Below are 27,955 nucleotides of genomic sequence, written 5' to 3'. Positions count from 1 at the left end.
TTCCGAGCTGTTAGCCCTGAGTGAGATCATTTATCACACAGTCCTTCTATAACAACTATCCTCCCAAATACTGATGTCAGTTTTCAACACGTTTATAGCAAACAACATTATTTCTGCCCTTTTAAAGCAGTGAATTTGTCAGTGACCTTCTCCATATGAAGGTCAGAAAGAATAAAGAAATCAGAGCTGCAGTAAGAGGACACTGGGGCTTAAATTTACAGCCCATGTGGTCACTCAAACTCTATCATCATTGCTGAGCAAAAAGCAGTGATTAAGTCCCTCTGGGATCTGGCTACCAGACTCCTGTGCAAAAGCACTGGCACCGCTTAAGTGTCTTCCACACTGTACTTAATGTTATCAAACATTAAAGAAAATATTGCAAAAGGGAGAATTGACCAATACCCCAGTAAATGTTGTGAGCCAGCCCACTTCCCACCACCACTGCTTCAGTGGAGCTTCTGCCTGGAGGCAGGTTTCTTTCCACATGCAGCACAGAGCATTAGTTTACACTTACTATATGAAGTTTCCTGTACTACAGAGTCCAAAATGATATTGCAACAATATAAACCCTGTACTAGATGTTATAATAAGACCCCTCAGGAAGGCTGTCGGACCCCTGCACCTGCCTCCATGAAAGCATGTGCAAGCAAACGGCCCCAGTGAGATAGAGTCATAGAATCATTTTAGCTGGTAAAGACCATTAAATCATCGAGTCCAACCATTAACCTCGCACTGCCAAGTCCACCTCAAACCATGTGCCTAAGAACCTCGTCTACATGTCTTCTAAACACCTCCAGGGATGGTGACTTAACCACTTCCCTGGGCAGCCTGTTCCAATGCCTGACAGCCCTTTCCATGAAGAAATATTTCCTAATTCCCAATCTAAACCTCCCCTGGTGCAATTTGAGGCCGTTTCCTCTCGACCTATCACTAGTTACCTTGGAAAATAGACTGACACCCACCTCACTCTAATTTCCTTTCAGGTAGCTGTCGAGAATGATAAGGTCTCCCCTCAGCCTCCTTTTCTCCAGGCTGAACAACCCAAGTTCCTTTAGCTGCTCCTCATAAGACAGATGGAAAGCTTTACTCTGGGCAGCAGAAACTTAAGTGCCCCGTGGGACGGCATAAGACAGATGGAAAGCTTTACTCTGGGCAGCAGAAACTTAAGTGCCCCGTGGGACGGCCAAACAACAACTCCCAGCAGCTGCCTTGGGGCAGCAGGCGGGACCATGAGGATCCAGACAGCATGGGGACAGGCTGTGGGACGAAGCCATGGAGGATGGCCAAGGACCACTGTCACTGAGGTCATGGGTGGAGGAGTAGACGTCAACATCTGGGGAAGCCAGGACTCGAGATCCCTTGGCGTTCCCGGTGAAAGGGCATGAGGGGATGCATAGGCATCAACAGCATCGCCCTCCAATATTTTACACTCAAATATCAACTGTAATACATTAAAAAAAAAAAATACACACCACAATACCACAATTAGGACAATTAGGAGGATCTGTTTAGCCTAGGTCTCACAGTTGGGTGGTTTTTGTTGGTTTGGATTTTTTTTTCCACTAAGATGATTTCACAATTACTGAAGCCAGATGAAGTATTTGAGCTCAGTTCAATTACCCAGATATCTATAGCCTCTACTCTTTTTACTGAATGGATTAGGAGGCCCACAGAGAGTATACATGTTTCAGTGAGTCAGAAAATAATTGGAATATTCCAGTGCTTAGTATGTCTTCAGTTACCAGCATAAGCATCTCTTATCTCACATTGTTCTCCTATAAAATGTGATATCCTGCATTAAAAAAAAAAAAAAAAAAAAAAAAAAAAAAACACCACACAAACCAAAAAAAACTTCAGGTTGTTCAGATAATCCAGAAAATTACTCCAACGTGCCATAGAGTGCCCACTCTACTGAAGTACTAATTGCATCTATGTTCACTGATGCCTGTTATTTAAATCTTTTTCTGAAAAAGGAAGCTGCTGTCCATTACCAGTGCATGGCAAGCTTAAAGAACAGCAGTCTTAAAACAGAAGTTTCTGTCTGTGCAGATTGTGCTCCTGTTGTAAAAGAAAGTAGGTTTAGCAAATGGCAGATCATCGAATCATTGAATGTCCCAAGCTGGAAGGGACTCCAAAGGATCATCGCGTCCAATTCATGTCCCTGCATAGGACAACCCTAAAATTCACACCATGTGTCTAAGGGTGTTGTCCAAACTCTTCTTGAATATTGTCAGGAAAGGGCATGCTTGGTATTAATCTTGAACAAGACAAAATGCTCTACTGCAGTGGATGGTAATTACTGTTAATAACAACAATAGTTTAAAAAACAAAACAAAACACCCAAACCAAATAAACAAACAAAAAAGAGTCCTGCAAATAAATGTTTTGCAGTAAAACAGGAGTATGGGGGGGGGGGGGGGAAACACAAGTCAAAATCATATCTTGATATAATATTTGCATTGTGATGTCATTTTTTCAGGATTACAGTGAAGGAGTAAGGTTTCCTTCTGGCCCAATCAAATTCTTTTTGGGCTTCCTTCCTCCACCTCCACCACTATACCCAAGAGTGACACCCTATGATCCACCCACTTGGAGCTGGAAAACCAGAGCATCACACCCATTTACCAGATGTGTCATCTCCAACGCATCCAAATGGACGCAACCCTCCTACGAGCGGGGCTTCTGGAGTCTGTGCTCAGTATGATGCTGCAATGACTACAGGGAAGCCTCTTCAGAACATATGATGTATTTGTTCCTGGCAACGTAGTGCAGAGCAAAAAGATGGAAATAATAAAATCTCTGCACTTATTATGCTACCCAGCTCCAGATTTTCCTCTAATTCTGACTAACTGGATATTTAAAATTATATTTAAAGACTGGCATCCCTCTCCATCAGAAGTCTGGGAGAGACAGACTGTGCTGTTTTTGAGAGAGGCTGAACATCAGATCTTTTATTCATGCCAGGATATCATCTGTGGTAAGAACCTGAGTTACTGCACATGCTGAAGGTAATTTGTGTGTATCAACATTGTCGATTACACAGCATATCTTACCAATATTTTTCATTAAACATCAAGCAATTGAATTAGAGTTGTTGCCAGATTTCTGGATACTGCACACTCCAGGAAGTGTTAACTCCATGATTCCACAACAATCAGCAAGTCCATGACCTCCTAGAAGGTATCTAAAATGTCACAGTTGTCAATTATTATCTATCTATAAAAGCAAACCCTAATGTCATGTTTAAAGTAAGAGATAATGTCATTATTATCCTCTCTGCTCACAGATGTTCACATAGAAAAAGAGGCTCTGTCCTCTAACGCTTTGCTTTGCAGATTTTTGAGATACCTCAGGATTTTCGTACAGTTTACTAAAACTTTCCCCTACAATTTTGTGTCTCACATAGGAGATAATATGATAGGTCCATGAGGATAATGTACCCAGTAGATCTGGCATCTGCAATAGACTTTTCACCACAGATTCCCAATATTTCAAGCAGTTGCAACATCTACAGGTCAGCTACTGACCTCAGTTTAGCAGTAGTATGTATTATCACTAAAACTTGTGCCTCAAGATTCACCAGATTCACTCACCAGCCTAAGCAAACCAATTAGTTACAGACATATATGTCATTTTTTTGCTCTGATGTCTTTCACACTTGACTTACAGACAGATTTTGGCAAAGGCCAAAAATGCACATGTGACTTCTTACTCCTAAATTGCACTGAATTCCTTGATGAGGTTTTGTTCACTAAGAACAGGAAATCCTGTATTTTCAGCAGATTATACAAAGAATTGGTTATTTGGCACCCTGTGATAATTAATTAACAGATCTCCTGAACTTTTTTTCCTCTCTTTTTCTAGACAACTTTAAAATGTTGGCTGAAGATGCAATCCTGGTATGTTGAGGGGAGTTCATTCTGGCATAGGAATGAAAGGGAAATCATCCCCATTACTGTAGAAGAAGGTTCATCAAGGGATTGAATAAATGGAAGGATGCAGGAAATTAAGGTCCTATCAAGTCAATACACGTGTACCAAAGAATGAGTGGGCATTACTCACAAAGGTATGAATAACACATTTTCATGTCTGTGCCATTTTGCATTAGTCCAGGATGTTTCACATGCACTCATGATTATGGAAATAGAAACAGATTGTGAGTCAGAGAAAAAGTTGAGTCAGAATGGATATGTGAAGTGAGCAGAAAAGAATTATCATGGTTACTAACTTTGCCTGTGAAAGGCAGCAAGGTCAAACCAGTCAAAGAACCGAAGCAAAAGGGGTACCCAAGGGGCAACTGGGTAAAATTGCCAAGATGTATTGACATCCAAAATGACAGGTATTTCTATTAATATTATCCATAGCAGTTACATCTGCACATTACAGAAGCTCAAATGACAGTTTATGTAAATCTTTTTGACACTTTTTGTTGACATTTCCCTCTGCACTTGTGTTCATTGTATAAGACATGTTTGTACCTTCAATAAGCAAGGTAAAATATAACTGGTCCCCCTTGGACAATGTAGGAAGTCAATAGGAGTGATTTCACAGACTGTGTATATGAAGGAGACATAGATATTTGACTTCTTGATATCTGATTGATTTCATAGAGCTTGAAAGAGCTAGAATACTGCAGTTACAAATGCAACAAGCGAAATGTGACAGAGAAAGCTTCTGTAGGAAAATTAGACCAAAGAAAATCGGGCTTCCTCATAAGATATTCAGGGTTTTCTGTTTTGGCTAGTTCACAGATAGCATGAAACTAAAGTATATAGGGCATTTTATTGTTGCAGATCTGATTTACTGAAGGTTGTGTTATGGGACAGAGAAACGTTAACAAGATGTCAGTTTTATCAAATCATACATCACTTAGTGTCTTGCATTTGGGTCAGTAATTCTCTGAACAAAGAGTTTTGCTTCCCAACATGAACTAAACATCCTGAAACAGAAATCTAACTGACTCAAATAATTTACAAGTTCTAAAGTCAGGGAAGTTGTATTGTGCAAACATACTCATGAGTGTCAATAATTCAGCATGGTAGGGAAAAGTCACCCTACAATGACCCTAGAAAATTCATCCTAGAATTTTTTATTATATGTGTATGTAAGTTTGGAATACGTTAAAAAATTCAGAGCAGTTCAAATGAATTAGTTAAAGATGCTGTCTTGTAGAAAAGACAAAGCTTGCAAAGACAGGCAATCTATTAGGTCAGCTTTCAGGCACACAAGTACTTGTTTAGGTCTGAAATGGCAGAATCATTTTGAAAAGCTAAACAAAACTAGAGAACAAGACTGAGTTTAACTTGACTATTGAACAGTGAGACCTGAAATAAAAAGTTTCAGGCAGCAAAAGAGCAGTGGTAGTACAGATCATGAAGAGAAGTGGTAATTATCTCCTGTGGGTCAGAAAGTAAAAGAGGTAATCATACTCTGATGAATATGTTTAGCTCATCATGACTATTACTACTTTACAATGGAAGGCGTTGTTTTTTTTCTGATATTTCTATCATTATAAGGAAAAAAATGGCATCAACCTTGAACAGAAAGTCTAGGTTCAGCCAGGTTTTGCTGACCCAGGAAACACGATGAACTGAATTTTTTACTACTTTTTGAACCTGAACCCTCAAATGAATATATTTTTCATCTTACTTGTGAAGTTAGTTCCACCACCCACCTACGCATTATTCCACAGTTAGAAAAATACTGAGTAATGCAGATGTGTATATCTCTAAGCGTAAGAGTAGTCCTGTTGATATAACTGGATGAATTATATGTTTAGTATGTGTTGTAGTATTGCAAGTTTTGAAGACTATGTACAAATCTATGACATTTTTAATTTCAGTAAGCTCAGAAAAGTTTAAAAGGTAATTTTAAATAAAAACTCATTAGAAGCTAAAAGGCCATGGTTGTCATCAAAATTGTAATCAAAAATTTTCTTTTAACATCATAGGCCACCATATCTCAATTGACACTGTTTGAAAAGCTTGTTGACCGCACCAACAGAAAAGCCATGGACCACATCAACAAGAACTCACTGTCTGATCTTAAAACAGCTCCTCCAGTTTTTTTACTGAAGGTAAGAATGGTGGTGTGTGGGCAAATCCAAACACTCTCCAGTCAAGATATGCAATTTCAGAGTGGGAATCCTTCTCTAATGTCTACCACAGGAAATCCAGCAGACAGTCCAAGCCAAGCAGCCTGGCAGAGGTCTGCTCCGCAAGTGTTTTGGGTCTAGCTGCTCTGCACTACTGAACATATATACTGCTCCACACAGTAATCAGTCCCAGCTGGCTCCCGGAAGAGGCTCTCAAACAGCTCCCCAGCCAAAAACAACAATAATCAAGCTATATTAATTTTTTTTTTCCAAATGCCAGTCCATGCCTTCAGTTTATGGTGTTTGCCATAGCATATGAAGCCCCATATGTTGTTTTTTATAACATCAGCTTTGAATTCATCACTTCTTCTTGCACCGAGTCTCTTTTCTTCTGTGTTTTGGATTTTGTAGTATCAACCACATCTGAGATTTTCTCCGTCTGTTGCCTCTCTTCTGAACAGTGCTGTGCGACATGAGCCTTTGCGCAACACAATCCAGGGCTTTGACCGCCTTCTCTGAGATCCTTGTAAATGTACAATGACTATCACCAATAAGTCTTACTCTGAACCAGGTATATTCTTTTGAGTAGTAATTTATAACATCTATACCTATCAGTAGTTTCCTGTTCCATGCTTTGCTCTCAATGCTGACCCAATTTCTTATTAGATAACTTTTTTACCATCTGGTGTAAACACAATTTGGAGCCCCCAAGCCAATTGCAAGATTGGCTTATCAGCTGCAAATCCGTCATTCCTGAAATCAGTAAAAACACCAAATGCACCAGAACCACCTATCATGAGAAAAAATGCTACTTTTTCATCTTCTGATACCCCTTCTGGGGGGTATCTTTCTTTTCTTTTCATCCCAAGTACTCTTCAGAGACTCTAAGCAACCAGAGTTTTACTGCACCCATTTGTTTTTCTAATAGCATAGCCACCTGTGGTATGAGATGTAAGTTAATACCGTATGACTTTTCTAAGAGCATATTCAAGATACCTCATCCGAAAACTTGCTCTAAAAAAGCTGTCTTCAGCCTACTTAGAAGTTGTGGTTTGGCTTTGTTGGTTTTTGGCTTGGTTTGTTTTTTTTCTCTCTTGGTCTTACAAAACCTAGTCATGAATTTATCTTTCCAAACTTATGTGCGTTTTTGTCATATTTGAAAATCTAGGAAGGAAGAAGCCATTAAACAGAAAAATAAGCTTTTCTTTTTCATAAAAAAAACCCCACCAAAATCTGTACATTTCTAATGAATTAGTATCAAGCAAAATGCAAAGTCTAAAATGAAATTTAACTAAAGAACCTCCCAACATTTTTTAGAAGTGGGATGCTCCTTTGTCATCAGCATCCCTACAGTCTTTGTGAGACTATCAGCTAATTCTGCATATGCTATGTTGTAAATAAAGTATCGCACAAATGCTTTTCTTTTGGTAGCAGAACCAAGTGATTAATGCAACTCTGCTGTGCTCTTCGCCCTTCACTTTAATGAGTCACACAGACTGGATAATGGTGGCCTCACATCTTTTTCAGTTAGGGTTTATTTGAATGCTTGTTAATTTTTCAGGGCCACTATAATCAGGATGTTATGTATTAAAGGAGGCGTGCAAGACTGCAGCTTTTGACACTCTCCCATCTTAAAAATAAATTTAGCAATTATGATAAGATGAAATCATCTCCTGTTTTTCTGAGAAACAGGGAAAAGCTTTGTTTTTAAAAAAAAAATAAAGAATAACAGGTCTCAAACTTACTCCATTAGGAGTTTGGGACTGAGTAGTCAACAGAAGGATTCCTCACTCAAACGCTTATCTTCTCAGCCCATGAACCGAATGCTCTGGAACTCTGTCTGGGGCAGGAAGGAGCACGCACTGGCAAGCAGGCAACCATTTTTGCACCCTGAGTGCCAAGGCAGCTCCCGCAGTCTTTCCACACCTACAACAGCATGTGTCACCCTTCCCCTGTGCCATGCCTGCAGCCAGGCATTTGCAAGGATAATCTCCCCTCAGACTTGATTCACATAGGTACTTGACTGAACTCAGTACTAAGGGTAAGAGGGCTGATAAAGACATTTGATACTTCACAGTCCTAGAAAAATAAGGAAACAGAAAACAAAAACTTAGCAGCTGTCCCAGTCCTTATGCACTTCTGCAAATCCTAGCAACTGCTAAACTGTGGTGGTAGCCTGGGGCATAGCAGGGATCTGAAAGCATCTGTACCCCTCATCACCCTTTGTTGCAATTCAGACCCTGGGAGCATCAAGCATCATTCATTGTTTTCTTTTGTAATCAGTGTGCTTAACTGAAATCCAATGCCATTTGGGCACAGATCTAACGACTTCTGACAAGCAGAATGTACCTTGTCCTGCATAGACCCTCCTCCCCCTTCATGTCAGTAGCGAAAACAGGGCCAAAGAAAGTCTATCTGTGACTTTGGTTTCCATGGTTGCCAAGGCTGGTACTCATCAAATGCAGATGTCTACATCTGCACAGCCCTGGGTGCTTCTAGAGCACAATTTCTTTCACGCTATGCAATGTGAATTACACAGAGTGTCTATTGCTTAAAAAGGGCCTTGGTAAGATCTGCTGGACTGAACTGCAGATATCTAATGTTTGAATCTCACTCAAACTGACCTCTCCGTACCTTACTCAGGGTTTCCACATGGCCGTCCATCCAAAAATTAGGTTTCTTGGTTGGCCAGATGAGTGCCAGTCAGCCATAGCATAGCCATCAACAGGTAAACTTAACAAGTTATCCAAATATACTTCAAGCAGAGCAGTGGTAGAAATTTGAAACAGTATTTTTGACAGAAATATTTGACATGATCAGATGCCAGAGGTCTTACTTGTAAGGACTCTTTTTATAGAATGAGACAGGATTTTGTTACAGTATTTCTCCATTGAGAAAGAAACATGTTTGCTTTTTTATATCTGCTGAAATGTTGGTTTATACCACTGCAGAATATGTTTCTGACATCTATTGCTATTAATTGTTCATTGAGAGAAATGTAGAATCAATGTTTGTAAAGAGGCTTCACAGACTTGTAAACAGACAATTATCTTGTTTTCTCTGTCTCGTCTGCCTAATTTAGGAAGAGGTTTGGGCCATGGACTGACTATGTGGTTTTGACTGTGTATTCAGCTGTTTTGAACAGTTCTGAGCAGAGACATTTTTCAGTACACAGGTGAGGAGATTTTGGCAAACATTTGATCTAGCTGTGAAGGTGGTCAACACAGATACACACTTAGTAACTGCAATATCAGTGGGCTGGTTCTGTTTATTGCAAGGATTTTGGGAAGCAAGCAACCAAAAACCTAACGATATGGCTAGAAGAACTGCAAAGAGCCTGCAGCAGAAGACTGCATAGGCTGCTCAATAGAAAGTCCCTACACTGGCTATTTATGGCTTCCTTTTATCCTGAATTCTGACTTTCAGCTAAAATGTGAAACTGCTAAAATTCACGAGGAGGTCGGCATGGTTGGTTTTAATCAATGCTATCTGAGAGACATACACCAAAAACATGAGAGGATATGTTTACATGCTGTAATAAAGCATAACAGACAGATTTAGCCTAAATTACAATAACATAAGCAGAGCTAACTCTGGTAGTGTAGGTTGCCCCTGTGCTAATCTAGAGCTGTGCTTGAGCTAATCAGCCCTGTGGAGAGCAGAGGTCTTTTCATGCAGACAGAGTATGTTTTGTCATCCAGGTGCTCCAGCATGGTTTTGCTTTAACTCCTATCCTTGCCACCAGGAACCTTCAGGTAATTAAATGACATGCTGTATTTGAGGTCAGAAGCTCCAGAAAGGACTGACCCATCTGAAAAATAGTGATTACAAGGACAAGATGCACTTCATCTCTTCCATACACACACATAAATTACCCAAAGTGAATCTGTTGTACACAGATTTGCATTTTCTAAACACTTTCTATAGCTTTTATAATTTGGAAACAAAAATCCCATTTCATAAAATAAATCTCTCATAAAGCACACCATTTAGAAGTACTTCACATTACTGCCAAAATTCCCGTCTCTGCTTCTGGATCATGGTTTTGCCTTCCTGTCCAAGTGCAGCTCCTCATGCCCGCTGGTAATACTGGACAAATGGTTACACCTGACAATCTTAGAAGGAATTCAACTTGCAATTTACTGCCTTCAGAGCTCATGGAGAAGAGGTGATACAAGTTTCAACAGATCACATTCAGCAGACTCACCATAGTCCAGGTTGCGCTTACACGACTCTACTAGTGTTCCAGCGGAGTGTTTCTCAAGTCCTCTCCTTCTCTAATTCTTGCAATCTACCTGCATGGGAGAAAGGGAACAGATCAAGCATGGAATGGGTATTTATTTCCTTTAGTCTGCACAGAAGGAAATGCACAGAGATTTCACAGAGAGTTGGAGGAAGTGTAAAGTTCTCCTTTTTCCTAGTCAACAACATGGGAGGAGCAGCGTGAGGTGATTCTGATATTTACAAGTGAACTGAGCCGGGAAGACAGACGTAGCACAAGGGTTGCCCTGCCAAGCAAGGGACCCTGCAGACAGGCAGAGCAAACACATGTCCAGCTTCCTGCTTCCTAGAAAACAGAGAACAAAAAAAGTTGACATGACCAAAGTGAGAAAGGACACAAACTCTCAGGACAAGAGAAGCTGGAAACTCATGACTTCAGTCACCAAGAGGAAGGCTTTATTCCCACATCTACTTGCAAGAGAAGAGGAACAAGTCCTGATGAGGGGAGGTTCAGGGCTGGACACCTCTATCTTCAAATTAGGGCAAACACTATCAGAATAATTTTTCAAGTGTTAGTGACCAGTGACCACCTTCTATAGGAAGAAGCAGCACTTCTTTGCCAGCCAGACCTGTCATTCCAGAAGATTTGGTGCTGGAGCAGCTTTGCCTGGAGCTCAGATCCATGATAGTGTAGAGAGATTGCCAAGGCCCAGGCAGACGAGTTACTGCTGCTCTTTGTTGCACATCCGCAGGGATACCAGTCACACAGACACAGAAATCCCTGAGCAGATTAAAGGTGACAAGTCCCCCTCAGGAGGAAGGGTAAGGGGATGTGGGGCCCAAGTGTTGTTCTTGGTAATACTCACAGTCACAGGGGGAGGCCCGGCAAGGAGCAGGCACAACTGACAGACCGGTGTCTGACTGCACAACTGCAATTGCTAGCAAGGATTCAGCTTCTTTCACCATCTTGTCTTCTCTGACTATGAGCAAGGACTGCTGAGAAGGGAGGGGACACATTGGACCAAAAGAGAGAGAGAACTTCATGGCCATGTTTGTTGAACTGCTGCGATCTTTAAACTGCGTTCATCTGGGAGCGGGGGCTGAAGCCCAGAGATGAAAGAGAAGCTGCAAACAGAAGAGATATGCAAGGGAGAAGGCCCCCAGATGGACTTTTGCATTCCTGCTCAGAAGGGAAGTTCATTCAGAGGCTTTCTTCTACTGCTTGTATAGAGCTCTTTTGCAAAGCCTGGACAACAGAAGGACTCACAAGTCCAGGCAGAGTGGCAGGGCTACAACAAGACTGGGATGGTGGTGACATGGTACGATGCTGCACCTGCAACTGAAGCATAGTTCTGGATGAGCACAAGCTGACCAGGAAAGGCAGGGAAGAACAGGAGAAGCAGTCAGACTGTGTGCTAAGGAGCTCTTTCACTTCACTTCACAGTATGAAACTGGAAGTGAGCCTCTAGCTCAGTACCACACAGGGTGGAGAGCACAGGGGAAGAACACTTGGGGTGCTAAAGTGGGATCTGTTACCATTTCCTTTAGAAACCAGACAGCTGTCCTAGGCTTGTCCTTCACAGCAGCTCCCCAGGGAATCATGCCTGGTGATCCCTGAATAAGCCTCCATTTTCTCACCCAAAGCCTGGTCCAGCTCTGCTCCTCACCCTCCAGCCTTCCTCTGCACCCTGACCTCCAGCATCTCATGGCTGTTGCAGGCAGGGTTGCCCTGAATTGCCAGCACTGCCACCAGTTCTTCTATTCTTGTTAGCAGCAACTGAGGCTGGCAAAGAGAAGGGTAAGGGACACTGTAAGGACAGTCTACTTGGAGGTTAATTACAGAGATCATGACCACATTCCTTTTAGTATTATGAGACGCATAATATGACCAAGGGAAACAGACAGAATTTGATGGTCAGAGCAATCAAGTTGGGCATTTGGAAAAACTTGGTAGAAAGATAGTTCAGTACTGGGTCAAACTATCCAAAGAGGTGGTGATATCTCTGGCCTTCTGGACCAAGCTGTACAAAACCATAACAGAGTTAGTCTGGCACTAGCAACACTCCTGCTCTGAGCAGGAAGTCGGGCTAGGTGGCCCCAAGGGCTTCTTCCCATCCAGCAGTTTTGCAGCTCTGCAATTCTTCTCCCCTTTTTTTGTTTTTCTATCTGGGAAACTAAGCTGCTAGGTCAAGCTCTAGCCTTTAGGGTACCTGAGAGAGGTTTTGCCAAAAAGTCACCATGCCAGGTTTGTCAGAGGATGATAATTTGCCATTATCAGTGTTCTTAAGGAAGAGGGAAGAGTAATGATGCATTTAATTGTCTATCAAAGTATCCACTTGCCTAGAATTAACGTGCATGTTACGCATGTGTATAGACCATGAGAACTGTGCTTTAGGAAGTAGTAAACAGACTGTTCAGCACTTTGTTGACAGGCCTAACACATTTTGGCCTTGTCAGGGCCATTTATTCGTAGGCTTCATTTAGAGTTTAAATTTTGCTGTGTTGTGATCTCTGGACACATTGATCAACAAGTTTCTTCAACAAAGCCACCTGCAATGTCCTGCACCTGGGTCAGGGCAAACCCCAGTATCAGTACAGACTGGGGAACCAATGGATTGAGATCAACCCTATGGAAAAGGATTTGGGGGTACCGGTGGATGAAAAATCAGACCTGAGTTGGCAATGTGTGCTTGCAGCCCAGGAAGCCAATTGTATCCTGGGCTGCATCACAAGAAACATGGCCAGTAGGTGGAGGGAGGCGATTCTGCCCCTCTACTTTGCTCTCATGAGACCTCACCTGGAGTGCTGCATCCAGCTCTGTGGTCCCCAGTACAAAAAAGACCTGTTACAGTGGGTCCAGAGGAAGGCCATGGAAATGGTCAGAAGGCTGGAACATGTCTCCTATGAGGACAGGCTGAACGAGTTGGGTTTGTTCAGCCTGGAGAAGAGAAAGCTCCTGGGAGTCCTTATTGCAGCCTTTCAATAGATAAAGGGGGCTTATAAGACAGAAGGAGACAAGCTATTTACAGAGGTCTGTAGTGACAGGACAAGGGGTAATGGTTTTAAACTGAGGGTAGATTTAGATTAAATATAAGGAAGAATTTTTTTACGATGTGGGTGGTAACAGACTGGTCAGAGAAGTTGTGAATGCTCCATCCCTGGAAATATTCAAGACCAGGATGGATGGGGCTTTGAGAAACCTGGTCTAGTGGAAGGTGTCACTGCCCATGGCAGGGGTTTGGAACTAGGTGAGTTGTAAAGGTCGCTTCCAACCCAAGTCATTCTATGATTCTATGACTCTATGATTTCACAAGTGATATCACAGCCTCTTAATAAGTGAGCAATGTTTTTTTCAATTGAACATGTTTACAGCACAGGAAAAAATGAAAGGTGAATAAACAAAGCAATTACCTTTTTCCTTTTATCAAGAAAAAAAAAAAAGCCATCTACCATGAGAGAAATAAGAATCTTGGGCTTGTAAAAATGAGATTTCAGTCATGAAAAAGATCACCTTTTTTATTTCAAACCAAATTGAGCTCTAAAGCCAGCAGTCATCACAATAGATTCCGTCCCTCAAAAGATTGCTTTGTATGACTCCACATTTTCAGCTCAGGAAATACCATTTTGAACCTCTTATTTTGTAGAAAAACAAAGTGTATTTTCAAGCGATAATTTTTTCACTCTGAAATCTTTTTTCTCCAAAAATAACCCCAAACAGCAATCCACTGAAATCTGTATCAATTTAAGAAATATACATTTCACAGGCACACTCTTCTTTCTAGAGACAGCTGTTTAACAAATGTTTTTGAACAGCTCTCATGGAACCTAGATGGGGAGTTACAAGGAAATATGTCTCATCATTATATTACAATAAGGACAGTTTAATTGTTAGAAAGCTTTAGTTACAACTTGTGTGCCATCTCCATCAGGAGACAGAAGTTGAGGTATCCTACCCTCTTTATGTGGTCACTAAAACAACATGAAAGTGGCCAAATTCAATTAGTGGAGATAGATCTTGTGCAATATGATAAAGCTTATGCCCAGAGCTCTTTTTTCTTTCCCAGACATACTCAGGAGCTACGCCCTAATCTTTTAAAACATATAAATGTATGGCTAATAAATGCACTGGTAACCACTTGCAACAGTAAATCTTCTTTAATGCCCATCTTCCCCTTTTGTGTCAGTATGTGCCTGTCTCCTCAAGGAGAGGAATCTTTTTGGAAAAAGTTCACCAAGACTTTTACAGGTCTAAAATTAAAAGCTATTTTAAAATAATATTTATATTGCACCTTCTGTTTATGATCTTTTAGTTCTATACTGCACTCTGAGATCAAAATGCAATATAAGCAGAAATATTTACCACAGTCCTTTCCACCTCAGTGAAAGATGTCTGTCTCTCTTTTATTTTCCAGCCATTACCATTTCAGCAGACTACCTTTATGGGAAAACATCCTGGATATTTCTGGCATAGCTTTTTTTTTTCCCCTCCATCTCAAACAAGGGCTAAAGGCACACTCTGAGACTGAGTCATAGTGAGAGACATTTTTGTTACTATTTTAATAATTACTTTATTATTAATTAAATGTATTTTATTGTTTTAATTAATTAAATTAATTGATTTAATACAGTTTTTAATTAATGTGAGAAAGCTTAACTGATCCTAAATAGTGGTAGCAGTTGACAGATTACAAGAGAACTCCATGTCCACAGAAAAGCTAATGTTTCAAGGAAAGTACAGGCAACCAACACCAGTTTGTAATCAGTTACATTTCAAAGAAACAGTTTTTCCAAGTGTCTTTGTGCATATGGAATTACTATCATCTCTGAAGTTTAAATCATTTTTAAGATCTGGCTAGAGGCAAATTAGATAAGAAGGTAGCTGTGCAATTAAAAAAATACTTTGGAAAGTTCAAATGGTTATAAGATCCAAATACTTATCCTGATAAAATGCTGCCAACACTTTAAAGAGATGTACCGATTTATTTTTTTACCTATATATTTTGTTGCTGACAGATTTGGCAGGCGCATGATTCAGTGGTTAACACTGATAACATGATTCATCCAGGTTTCTGAACAGTTGTCCAAGATGAAGGCCCAAGTGAAGACTCTAGTGCTGTCAGTCAACTTCCACAGGACTAGGCCACACTGGCAGCACAGTTTGGAGAGCCTTGCTAAGCCAAGGCTTGGTGCTGTTTTCCAGCTAAGCCCACTGAAACAGGGACCAAAAACATCTGTTTGAGGTGGTGCCAGACCCAGAGTCCCACGCACAATCACAAGACTCATTCCTGTTGTCCCCTTCACACCCACCAGCCAGGGTCTCCAGCAGCTGTGCCTGGTGTCCCTGGGCAGCGGGGGCTGCACCGCAGCTGTGGACAAGCACCACTCAGAGACAGATGCTCCAGCAACAGCTTCTCCCACGGCACATGGTTTCCCTGTGCCATCTTCATCACGTTGTCTGGCACACTCATCACATGCCTTCATCACTTGACTAAATGCCTGCCCCTGTCACTGAGCCCAATACAGGCCTGCACAGGACTTTGCTAACTCAAGAGGTCTGTTGTGATGGACTGTCAGATCCTGTTTCTCCATCTACTTTTAGATTATGTGGGTTTGGCCTGTCAGTCGCTCTTGCTGACAAATAAATCAATTTTCTCCACAGAGCCAAGTGGTTTTGTAAAATGCATTCTGAATCATATCAACTAGATGCTTTTATAAAGCTGCATTTGTAACCAAGACTTGATAAAAGAAAGGGAGTTGTAAACTGTATCTTTAAACCTCTTGAAAAGTCAGCTAACTGTATGGAGCACAGTAGACAACTGAAAAGGGCGTTTTATTTCACCCTGTGTATATGAATCTTCATTTCAGTGAAAAACTCCAAAAAAATGTAGTCTCATTTTTTAAGAGAGAAAAAAGGAGAGGAAAAAAAAAATCTCATCTGTGTTTGCAAAAAGAAAGAGACAATGCTTCATGCAAACTCCTTTCACATAACCTTCATGAGCTGAACCCCATTTGTTTGAGCAGCAAGCATTTAAAGTGATTCACTGTGATTCACTCCAAAAGAAGTTAGATACTTGTGTTCTTTTGAAAACCCTATTATGTGATAGTTTGCCTCTTTGGATGCCTGAATATTATTAGAAGTCTGCCCTGGTTTGCCTGCCATGTACACGCAGTTAAAGTGAGGCATTACTGCCATTTTCTAGAAATAGAAATGAAGGTGCACAGAAATTGAATCGTTTACCCAAGCAAGCACACAGAAACAGTCCCACCAGGTTAGATCAAAGATCCACTTAACCCAGAAGACTGTCCTGAATGGTGTCAGCAACGCAGACTTAGGACAAGACTTTAAGTAATGTTTCAAGTCCTATTTACTGTTTTGCCTTCAGAGCTCCAAGCAACTTTTTGAGACAGAGATGTATATCCAGTGGACCATGTTGAACAGCCATCAACAGAGAAGCAAGCTATTGGCTGAGAATGGATCAGATCCAAATTTTTTGCCTCCTACCTTGCAGGTGGGATCCTTATAAAGCAGGGATGTCAAACTCATTTTCACCGGGGGCCACATCAGCCTCACTGTTGCCTTCAAAGGGCCAAATGTAATGTAGGAGTAGTTACATTTATACAGTGACAAATTACATGTTTATACATTTAGTTACATATATACACTCCTAAAATTACATTCAGCCCTTTGAAGGCAACCTCAAGGCTGACGTGGCCCCCAGTGAAAATGAGTTTGACATCCCTGTTGTAAAGGAAAGCTGAAGCCTAGAATCAAGTTCACCTTAAGACTGAAATCTCCTGAAGATGAAAGCATAAAACAATTTTGAAGCTGGAGAAGCTGGAGATGGAACTTAGCCTGGCTTCAGGAACACAAAGTTTTCACATGGACTCTGTTAGAGAATTTAAATTTTCCAACAGGAACCTGGATCTACCAAGGTCAACAGAAGTGTTGAAAAACCCCACAGAGCCAGCTGCGCAGTTAAGTTTGATATCTGTGAGGCAGAGCAATGTGAATCACTTGGTGCCATCATTATCTTCAACACGCTTTATAGGAGGAATCACTGAGAGCTTTCAAGAGCACTTCAAGGTTTGCTTTGCTGCAGTACCTGTTGCAGAGGACTGCATTTTCCATTGTGATGTACTGCTTCAGAATGAATCCCAGCAAGGTAAAAACATCTCAAGCCATTGTGGTATTACAATTTTAATAAATATTTTCCTTGCTGTTTACAAATGTCCCTAGTACTCTATGCAACCAAAGCAAGGAAGGAGTCACTGCAAGCTATGTCAACTAACAACTGAAAGAATCAGCAAATTCAACTGCCAAGCATCACTCACTCATCAGGTTGGCTTTCATTCACCTAAAACACCCGCTAGTGATTAACAGTACGTTACTTGCACACTAAAAAGAGAAAGCACACTTCTGAGAAATTAGCTGTATTATGCGTGGTAGGATGTTTGTGGCAGAGGGAGGGGTAGGTTTTGCAGCTAATTCCAAGAAAACCAATGCCCTAGCTTAAAAAAGAAAGTCAGCAAAGCACAGGGTGAGAAACAGGACAAGTGGGAATGACACTGCAGCAGCACAGCTCCTTGGAAGGTGGACAAGGTTGTCGGAGCACCTCTGGTTTAGCAAGTCAATGCTACAGTGTTAAGCATCTCCATTCCTGCTGGAGTTAATAGACACCCAAAATCCTGAAGGAGAAGAACTATTTCTAAACCAAAAGCTCTTTTACTCAGCTCCTTCTTTTTGCTGAAGCAAAAAATCACTGAGTTCAAAATCAGTGAAAAGCTTATCCAAGAGCTTATGCAAGTGAGTTTCTTGCCAAAAGAAGGAGTGCTGGAACAAATGAATAACTTAAGGAAAAATGGGAATAGAGTGGTAACCTAAAATGATTTAACAATGTGACTGAGCCCATTAAAAATACAATATTTTTACTAAAGAATTGAAACATGTATTTGTATTTCAAAATAAAAAGTGAAACATAAATGTCATCTTGGTTACATTTATTTCAAAAGAAACAAAAAAATAAAGCTTATATTTATATAGCACAATGCAGTATCGTGTACAGATGCCCAGACTAGCCCTTAGCAAGAGCTTCTGGATGGCACTCTCCCTTCCTAAGCAGTAGCAGGTTATATTTGCATCGATAGTCTCCTTGCTTCTGGATGGCACTGCCCTTTGTTGCATAATCCCAAAGGAGGGTATGTTCACACAGACATTTTCTCTAAACCTCTTCTTGGTTTATAGAGGGTTTTGAGCAATCTTGTAGACACTGTGTTTGGTTTTCCCTCTTTGCCATTGTGTTCCTCCATATACTTTATACAACATTGAAGTGGGACAAGCTCATGTAATGCAACTGATGCCTGTCCAAGCTAAAAAACTTTGGGTATTTCAAAAACAAATAAATAGAAAAAGTATCAAGTAAGTGTATTTAGGCTCTTGTGACAACCCATACCCCTCATAAACTGTGTGTCTGCAGTCCCTGTAGGGGTACTGGGCAGAAAGCCAACTCCATTTTGTCTATGCAGACCTTCACCTTGACAGACATCCTTTCATCTCTATCTTCAACATAAATTCCCATGGGCTGCTAGCAGAAACCTAAAAAAGAGATACTTGCTAAGTGAACTGTCTCCTTCATAAAAACATAAACATCTTGGACAACACAACAGAAGGAGATTGATTTGACAGATTACTTTGCAGCTCTCCTTGGCCACGAAGGTACCTGGACAGGGTCTCCATCACTTGACAAGCCTGATCAGGGCGTTGCAGACCAGTCACACTGCGCTGAGATCTGCTGTAAGATGCTTGGGAGCAAAAGAAGAGTTTAACAGAGAAAAGACTGTTGAAACTAAGCTGCTTTAGACAAGGGACTGTACAAGAAGTAGAAACAGGTGGACAAGCTACAGAAAAACAAAAAGATTAATTTGACATGCATGTACATACTTTTTTAAACACAATTTTTAGAATATTTATGTGAAAGGCAGCTATCATTTTTCAATACTAGTCTTTGCACAGAGCTTTGTCTCTTTTTGCTCTTTCTCCAGTTAGGTGTCTGCTATCTTCCTACTGAGATCCTGACAAGCAAAAAGACTAGTTTTTATAATTTCATCTCTTTCTCCACTATGCTTCCACATGCCTCAGCCCCAAAAAACTAAAGTCCCAAGATAATTTGGGAGGAGGCTGGAGGAAAAGCAAAGATCATGGTAAAACTCAAATCTAATTCTCCTGATGAGACCAACATATTTCCCCTCCTGCTGGTCTTGAGGTCCTCTGAAACCTACCACGCCTATGTAGGAAACCTCACCAACAACCTCCTTGTGCAATAGTCCTACCTCCTTTTCCCAGGCATAACCACAGGCAAACAGCTAACATCGAACCACAAAGTTTTGCTAGCATCTGAGGTAGCATCTGCTAGCATTTGCTAGCATCTAGGTATATTTTATTTGTACAATAAATAAATAAATATGTTATCTAGATATACAGGACTTACGTTATTAAGTCTGACCAAAAGCCACCTTGTTCATTGTCTCCAAAGCATAAGGATGCATTTCCTTTTGGAAGTGTTGCAGAAATACTGCTTAGGCAGCTTCTTCCTTTTCTCACTTTGCACAGTTAACCTCGTTCATAATCAGCAATACTAATTTCCTCTTTGGAGGTGGCAGTTAGTGTAATTGCTGGAAAAAATAAAAACAGCACTGAAAAGAATGGCCTGAGGAGCCAACAACATTGAAAGCCACAGACATGACAGAAAGGTAGGCAAGTCATGGTTTTAGGAGGAAAGTCAAAATATAAGTGGGTTTTCATGAATTGTGGAAAGCAGCTACATACCTACCAGCTGAAAGCATGTTGTATGGTAGCGAGTAATCAATAATAACATGCCAGCTGTGTCTGTCCTCCAAGTCATATTTCCTTCTGTGCCCTTTCCTTCTGTTTGTAGCAGTGTGCAGACTGCTACAGGCTATGTGAATGTTTTTTTCTTGCATCTTCCTATTTCTGTAAGATCATTTCAGTGAAGGCATTTCCACTCTCAGCAAAAGCAAACTGTTCCTGTTTGTACCAGGCAAACCAGATGGAGAAAACAAATCATTAATTTATGACTTAGAAGACACGTTTTTATGACAGGATTTTGTAACACCCAGCACTTCTTTTTTTAATTCATTTTTTCATGACATTTACAAACAGATAGGAAAATAAAATTAGAACGAGGAGATTCCTCACAGCAGCAGTGTGCTGTCCTCAATCCTCAGGCTGCAAATACAGATCCTCTCCTGCCAGTAGCAGAGTAGCAGCCCCAGGTAAAGTTGTTCCTGCTCCCTTGTACTCTCAGCTGGTGGGTGTAAGGATCAGGGCTGTCTGGTGGCGAAGGAGGGACAGGGATGGGCATTTGGGCACTTGAGGACAACACCACCTTTCCTCAGCTGAGCAGCAGCAGAGTCACATCCCTGGGCACAGCCTTGGCCAGCAAGATCAGTCTGTTCCAGAAATCTCATCTCCTCTTTGGTTCAGGACGGCATCTGACAGCAGGTGACCTTTCCTTCCCTGTGCTCCTCTGCCAGCCTCAGTGGAGAGGCATGAGGTTTCTTAGCCTGATGAACACATGCCAGCTGCCTCCAGCATTTGGCAACACTTGAAAAGGGAGACAAGACTTCCACCCTCCTGTGTTTAGTGCTTCACATGGGTGTGAGGTTCTTAGGGACATGGTTTAGTGCCAGTGTTAGGTTAACGGTTGGACTAGATTATTTTGAGTGCCTCTTCCAACCAAAATGATTCTATGACTGATATACTCACATTGTCCTGCACCCTTTTGCTAGCAGGAGCACAGGAGTGAGAATTTAGGATGACTGCCAAGCGCCCTGGGCTGTGGGAGGGGTCCCATTAGCCTGCGACAATTCCACAGGTGTAGGATCCCTCCCTTGCAAATAGCCCAGGATCTTACACTTGCAAGATTTCCAAGAGGTCAGGGGAGAAAAGGCCTGATAAGAAATATCATTTTGTCCTGGTTTGACAAGGCAGAGGGTCCCTCCATCTCTGCTGTTGAATAATTCCCACAGCTAAAGATAGTGCATGGTCTCTCTTTCTGCTCCCACAACTCCTCTAATAGCTTCATGGAGTAAATTATTTGTATATTTGCTTTGGATAGCCTTTCTTGGCTTTTTCATGCACCTCTGTGCATCACAGTTATTAATCACCTGATTCATTGATCATACTGACACAGAAACAAGGTTGTGATAGTATGCATGCTTGGGAAACTGATCTGATTATTGGTTTTGTTTGTAAAGCTGCTCAGATTGTGGGAACAGTGATAGGCTCTAGGAGAGCAATTTAATTTTTAAAGACAGATGAAGAGGCTGCTGTTTTTAGTTAATTCCCAACTCTATTTTTCAGTACTCAACAGGAAACAATTTCTCTTCTATTCCCCATAATGAGCCAATTCCAATTAGGGTAATTACCATGGGATAATTGTAGACTACCTATGGTTAATTAGGGCTCCACTGTGTGTTTACAACACTCCAGGGGTGTAAATATTTCATGATAACCACAGCTTCATACATTGTTACCACTTAATTTAATACATTACATCATTGTTACTGGGAGGGTGGGAGAGAAAACAGGCAAAACCTTGAAACACGATCACAAAAGCTGCAACAGACTCTTTCCCCAGTAGTAAACCACCCCGCCTGATAATGTCATTATGCTGAAAGATGACCTTTTTTTAGGTCATCTTATGTTCACTCAGGAGGAAAAACTAATGCACCATCATCAGTGCTGGGCTTTGAACTTCTCTGAGCTTGATGGCAAGCAGAAAAGCAAAGGAATCGAGGAGATGGTGCTGAGCCCAATCCTCCCTGGGCAGCCCCCTCTCTCTGGGGCACCGTGCTGGTGGGACCATAGGCACCCACTGAAAAACACTTTGCGAAACACAAATGGTCTTATCGAAATGAAACAGAGAAAGAATGATAACTATCTGCAAGTTTTACTTGATATGAAATGTTGTTGGCCAGTCTCCTTGGAAATGTCAGTTTTTCTCATTTAGTCATTATTTCATTGGAAATGTGACATCATGAGCAGAAAGAGAGAGAAAAGTGAGCATCCAACTTCTGGAGAAATGTACAAGAAATTCCACCTGCAATCAGAACAGAAACTGGGAGTTTAAAACTTCCAGAAATCCCTCGGTTTGCTAACTGGCCCCTCAGAAAATTGTCCTACGTGCAGAAATTAGCATTTAATAGAACAAAGAAGGTTCCCCAAAGCATGTCCGTTTGTGAGGTATAAGCACATGATTTAGTTTGCCGATTGTGTAGTGTAACTCTTGATCTGTTAAGGCCTTTCCTTAAACATACAGAAGTTCACAATCCCCATCCCAGATAACAGGGAAATCTTTAAAAAAAATCACTTCATTCCTCTTCACTATACAAGAAAATACATGGTTTTGGTGGGAGATTTCATAGTAGGTTCCAGCTTTATCAGTATTTTATGATACAATCATCTCATTTATCTGTAAAGAAAAAGTTTAGTCAAAATATCAGTATATAACCTTCTCAAAAAACAAGGTCTAACCACAGCAGCTGAGTTAATAACTCATTGCCAGTCTCCTTCAAGATAACCTTCCATTCAAGAGACAACCTAAGCAACTGCTGATTTTCTTCTCCACTTAAATTCTTCTATTCTCTGAATAATACTATCTCTAATTTGGAAATGTGCTGCTCAAATATCTCTGGTATCCTTCAGAAGGTACACTATGTTGCAGAACAACCGGTGCAAGCATCTTTGTATGCCATGCCAGTACTAATGGGCATTTTTGCTGCCGATTAACTCTGTTGACTTCCAGCCAGGACAATAAATCAGACACATATTATTAAATCCCTCAGTGTAACTCAGCAGTTAGATGAAATGATGAGAAATACAGATATCCATAAGAATGATAATGTTATATTCACACTATGCATCTGACCACAGGACTGTACAAACAGAGGAATTAAATGTGCTTCATCCATCCCATTTTCTGTGGAAGCAGGAAAAGAGTGGGAGCACTGTCAGCAATTCATATCTCCTCTGGAGATGGCCCCAGTACACTTCTTGACCCATAAGTATGGCAGTGATTCCAGGTCTCCTATTTAGACATAGCCTCTGGGTCTACCCAAATATGAATCACTGTTGGTGACAAAATCACAAGTCTGTGTGCACTCCCTGGCTCGTTACCACCCTCTTATCCCTCGTGAAGGATTGTTTCTGGATTGTTTCACAATTTCTAAATATAGTATAATCACACTTACAATTTCGGTGGTTACGAAGAAATCTTCAAAAGCACAGAATCTTTTAAAGTGCTACTGTCGCAGCTGCCCGTGTCTGCAGTCAGTCCGAAGCAGCACTATTGCCAGCTTTGTGGTGCTTGATTCATCTTAGAAACACCAAATGATGACAATTTATGGGAAAACTTTTTTGTTACCTTCTAGTTATTGATATTAATAAAGTTGGAACTAATTTGCATTTTTGGTCATTTTCAAAAAAACCCTCCCATATCAAACACCTTAGATGCCTTCTAGCCAGCGGATAAAAACTGCAGCTCACCTTTGTCAACTTCATCAACTAAGTTAGGACTGTCTTCAAGAGAATTTAAGATTGAAATTGTAGAACAGGATTAAAAGCAAATCATGGACTATACCATATTTTTAAATTACTGTTTGTTTTCAGCATTCAAACCATGACACAGTATCCACTGTGCAAGTTGTACTATTGTCCTGTTTTGTATTTAATTTAAAAAAAAAAAAAGTTTTCAAAAACGCAGCTAATGTTTCTGCCAGATTTCTATTGCTCTTAATACAGAGATCTCACAGGTAATTGTTTGCTTCCGGGACTTGAATGAAGGCCAGCTGAGACAGTGGTGTTCTTGGCTACCTGCGTACTGGCAAGAGACAAGGGCAAAGAAACTGCAGTAATTTAAGACACTTTTCCAAAGGTGGACAGGGGAGGAGTCAAGCAGGGTTAAGTGTCTGTGCTTTGTGGAAAGAGCACACTGCAGGAGAGGTCAGGCAGAGGGGATCACAACTGAGGCATCTGAGAAACTGGGGAGTGAGAGGGAGCCCCAAATTCCTGCAACTCTCCTTCTCCTTCCTTGAGCATCACCAGAACCTGACACATTGTCAGGAATGTGCTGCTTTTCCTGCCTCGTCCAGCAGCTCAGCAAACAGCTTCCCTGTTTCTTTCTGTTTCCTTGTGGATTTACACCTTGCACAAAATGTGGATCTGAACTTCAGCTTCTGAAGGTATTTCATTAAATTGGCTGCAAACTGTAGCAACTGTGTGAAAAGTGGTTTATTTTGAATGCCAAAAAAAATGAACAGCTGCGTTAAACACTTACAGCTCTGGCTTGAATAAGATTAACTGAAGTTACCTGACAGTTTTCATTTCCACTCCTCATTAAAACTTCAGCATTACTTGTTTGCCAAAAGTAAAGTCTTATTTAAATATACAAGTGATAAGTGATTTATTTCAAAGCTAAAACTAACAATTCTTACAAGAAAGCTGGAAGCTCATAAAGATAAATCCACCTGATCTAATCACATTTCCCTTTTTTGAACCTATCCTATTTTTTTAATAGCTTAAATCAACTGTGAAGGAGAAAAATAATAAAACCAAACAGGTCTTTGGAGCAAAGCAGAATTATTTTTAGATTGCATTTTGTGGCCAAAGCTATAACATACTGTTATGCTCTGAGAAAGCACTCCATAAACGTGGCATCACACAGGTCTGCTTCAGTGACTTTATCAGCTGAAAGAGCAGGAATAATCACAATGAATTAAAATTTTGAAGAGTATACTTCCTTTAAAAATTGTTTTATGGCTGTACCAAAGATAAAAGCCAGTAAACAGCTGAGAAGGTATTTATAATCTCAGGAGGATAATTGTTGTACACAGCCTCTTAAAAAAACAGGAGGAGGTAGATAATGGAATAACTGCCATGTGGGTGTACTTTTGAAGGACTTCAAAAAATACTGAAAAAAAAATCTCAGGAAAGGGAAGGAAATCTTTCATACATAGTAAAGAAATGCTACACAAGAGGTTTGGAAAACAGTCAGCTGTCATTACTAAGAAGCTATTAGATCTTAAGCCTAGGCAAATTCCTGTATAAAAGTGGGTCACAGGTGAAGAGATCTCACTGATTTGGGACATATAAAGGAGCAGGGGAGACAAGGAGAGGAAAAATACAAGTCTGATCCTGGTTCATTCCATCTCTGTGCTCAGAGTAATACTAGAATATAAATGCAGGGGGCAATATGGCTTTAAGGTAGCTCCTACTTCTATTTAAAGGCAACTTTGAAAATAATGTAAAATGACAGATGCCAACAGAAACTCAGCAAAATGCAAGTCCCATAGCCTGTGCTCTCCTGATCTGTGTAAGCCAAGCAGGTGGCTGTACCAATCCAACAGCACCATGCACTATCACCCTTTCCTCAAAACCACCCTGCTCAGCCTGCAGTTCCTTTGATGTGGCCAGGAGCAGCCAGTTCTTCACAGTTTCCCTTTCATATCTCTCTCCCTTTAGAACCATTTTCAGCCACCTTTGACAGCCATACTCTGAAGGCATTAAACTTCCTCTGATCTCTTCTCTTAAGGGAAGCCAAGTCTATAAAATATGTGCCTTTCACCCCCAGAAAAGGCTGTGAGAGAACAGTATTGAGCATAGGAGGGCAAGGCAATTATAGATAAAGTTGAAAATATGGTCTGTAGTGGACTTCATATACAAACTGTGCTGACCCATTTTAATGAAAATGGGAGATAGTTGATGAATTACATAATCTCTATACCTCCTACTGCCTGCATGGCTTAACTTGCCAAGTACTTGGAGCTGTTGAGCTATTGTTTTCAGAAGAAAGGGTGTGGGTGAGTTTTATGCTGCTTCATGCCGAGTGAAACATTCCCTTCACTCTTCCCTTCGAGTCATAATGTGCTCTGGCTATATTGTCAGATGGAGTGAAAACTTTTTGTTGTCCAAAGATCTTCCTATTTATGTGTCTTCCTAAACTTTGCAAATGCTTTATTGAATTTCAGAGCAGATGCCAGCATGGACCTCTATAAGCATCACTTAATTATTTCTCAGTTACACAAACCATATTTCTGAAATTGCTTGTTTAACTTTATTATATCCATGACTTTTTTAAAAGGGCTTTTAATTATATCCCCCGCTGTCTTATGTATCCAGCATTTTAATAGGAAGCAAATTCATAAAATTAATTTCACAACAGGCTACAGCAGTAGTAGACCAAAAAGAACAGGATGTTTTTGTCTATGCAGTAACACAGATTCAATAGAGAAATGCGAGACATCAACATGTCAAACTGTGACCATGGTAGGCATTGCAATCATTCTTTTATTTTGAGAAGAAAAACTTAAATTAGCTTTTTAAAAAAATCAGTTTAGTTCATTGGTGTTTTGATGACTGTTCTATACCGTTCAAAACCAAAAGAAAGATTGGACAAGTGAATAACTCATATCAAGAAGTATATTCACATAATCTAACCACCTAGTGGACAAGAAAGGTTTTTCTAAGACAAAGGCTCAAGAAAACACAATTTCCATGAAATCACATTAAGGAGCTGCAGTAAAGCCACAGTAGACTTTATAATACACAACCTTGCTTACACAGACCTAAATAAATAAATAAATAAATAAATAAATAAATTTCTTTTTAAATGCCTCTTCTATCACAAAGATGATGGATGGTGCAACAGCAAATAATCCACCTTAAAAGTTAAAGGTGAAGTGATTTCAAATCTGTTACACCTGAAGCAAAATAGGAGTTTTGTTGATTATTTGCCACTGGTGTACTATTCTTGAGCTAAGGATCCCCTTTTGTTAGTCATGATGGAACATGTCACTGTGAACTTAAACTTGCAGAGAAAAGACCTTAATAACAATCAGGCAGATCATAAAGAGACTGCATGATTCACTTGCACAAAGCAAAATAGGAAGAGGAGTGATTTGTACTTGGGCCTTGCTGAAGAGATATACTATGAAAAGAATTATTATTGTGTAATATAACTATAGGTCATATGGATCTGTTTATTAAACCGCTAACCTCTAACCCCAAAAGCAGGAAATATTGTGTAGCTACAGATGCTGGGCCACGTTACAACAAATGTGTGAACTATTTTCACCCTGTTATATAGCACAATGCAGTCAGGACCCGAAGCATCGTACCCTGAGCTGTGCCTCAAGTTGATGGAGTCATGTAAACCCATCTGATAAAAACATGATGCACTTAGGCAGATGCACTGCACCTTCAGAGATGAAGTTTTGCAGACATTTAAGAGTCTTGGACCTAGAATATGACAACTGGATCTTTTCACCATGTACATCATGTATATTTTCATTTGTATATCATATCAGCTTCATAGTCTTGTGCCATTTTCCTTTATTTCAGACATTTTGTCCTGAAGTTCCTTTCATATGTCATCAAGATCAGCTTTCCATTATGCAACAACCCACTCCTCAGTCAATCACCTGAATATTTGTATTACTTGGTACTAGCAATGCAGTGCTGGAAACTATGAACTATGTGTGTAGTAATATGGGAAATCTACTTTGTGTCGCAGTTATATTACGCTATTGTTAGCCTTAAAACTGAAGGATTGTGGAAGATTCAGC

The 27,955-nt window shown here is 40.5% G+C and overlaps 1 protein-coding gene and 1 long non-coding RNA gene across 2 annotated transcripts in view; both read right to left on the bottom strand.

The window, feature by feature from the left end:
- The window catches only part of LOC309442450, a 42,898-nt gene extending 23,003 nt beyond the window's left edge, over window positions 1-19,895 (bottom strand). The window contains exons 1-2 of the long non-coding RNA XR_014184616.1: window positions 19,801-19,895; window positions 10,302-10,389 (exon numbers count right to left, since the gene is read on the bottom strand). This is a non-coding gene — a long non-coding RNA (uncharacterized lncRNA). The remainder of the gene's footprint in view (window positions 1-10,301; window positions 10,390-19,800) is intronic.
- The window catches only part of LOC309441946 (uncharacterized protein), a 555,153-nt gene that overhangs the window by 301,066 nt on the left and 226,132 nt on the right, over window positions 1-27,955 (bottom strand). The window lies entirely within an intron of this gene.

Source organism: Streptopelia decaocto, assembly GCF_964273445.1.
Source record: "Streptopelia decaocto genome assembly, chromosome: 1".
Classification (NCBI taxonomy): Eukaryota; Metazoa; Chordata; class Aves; order Columbiformes; family Columbidae; genus Streptopelia; species Streptopelia decaocto.
This window is presented reverse-complemented; position numbering and strand designations above follow the sequence as displayed.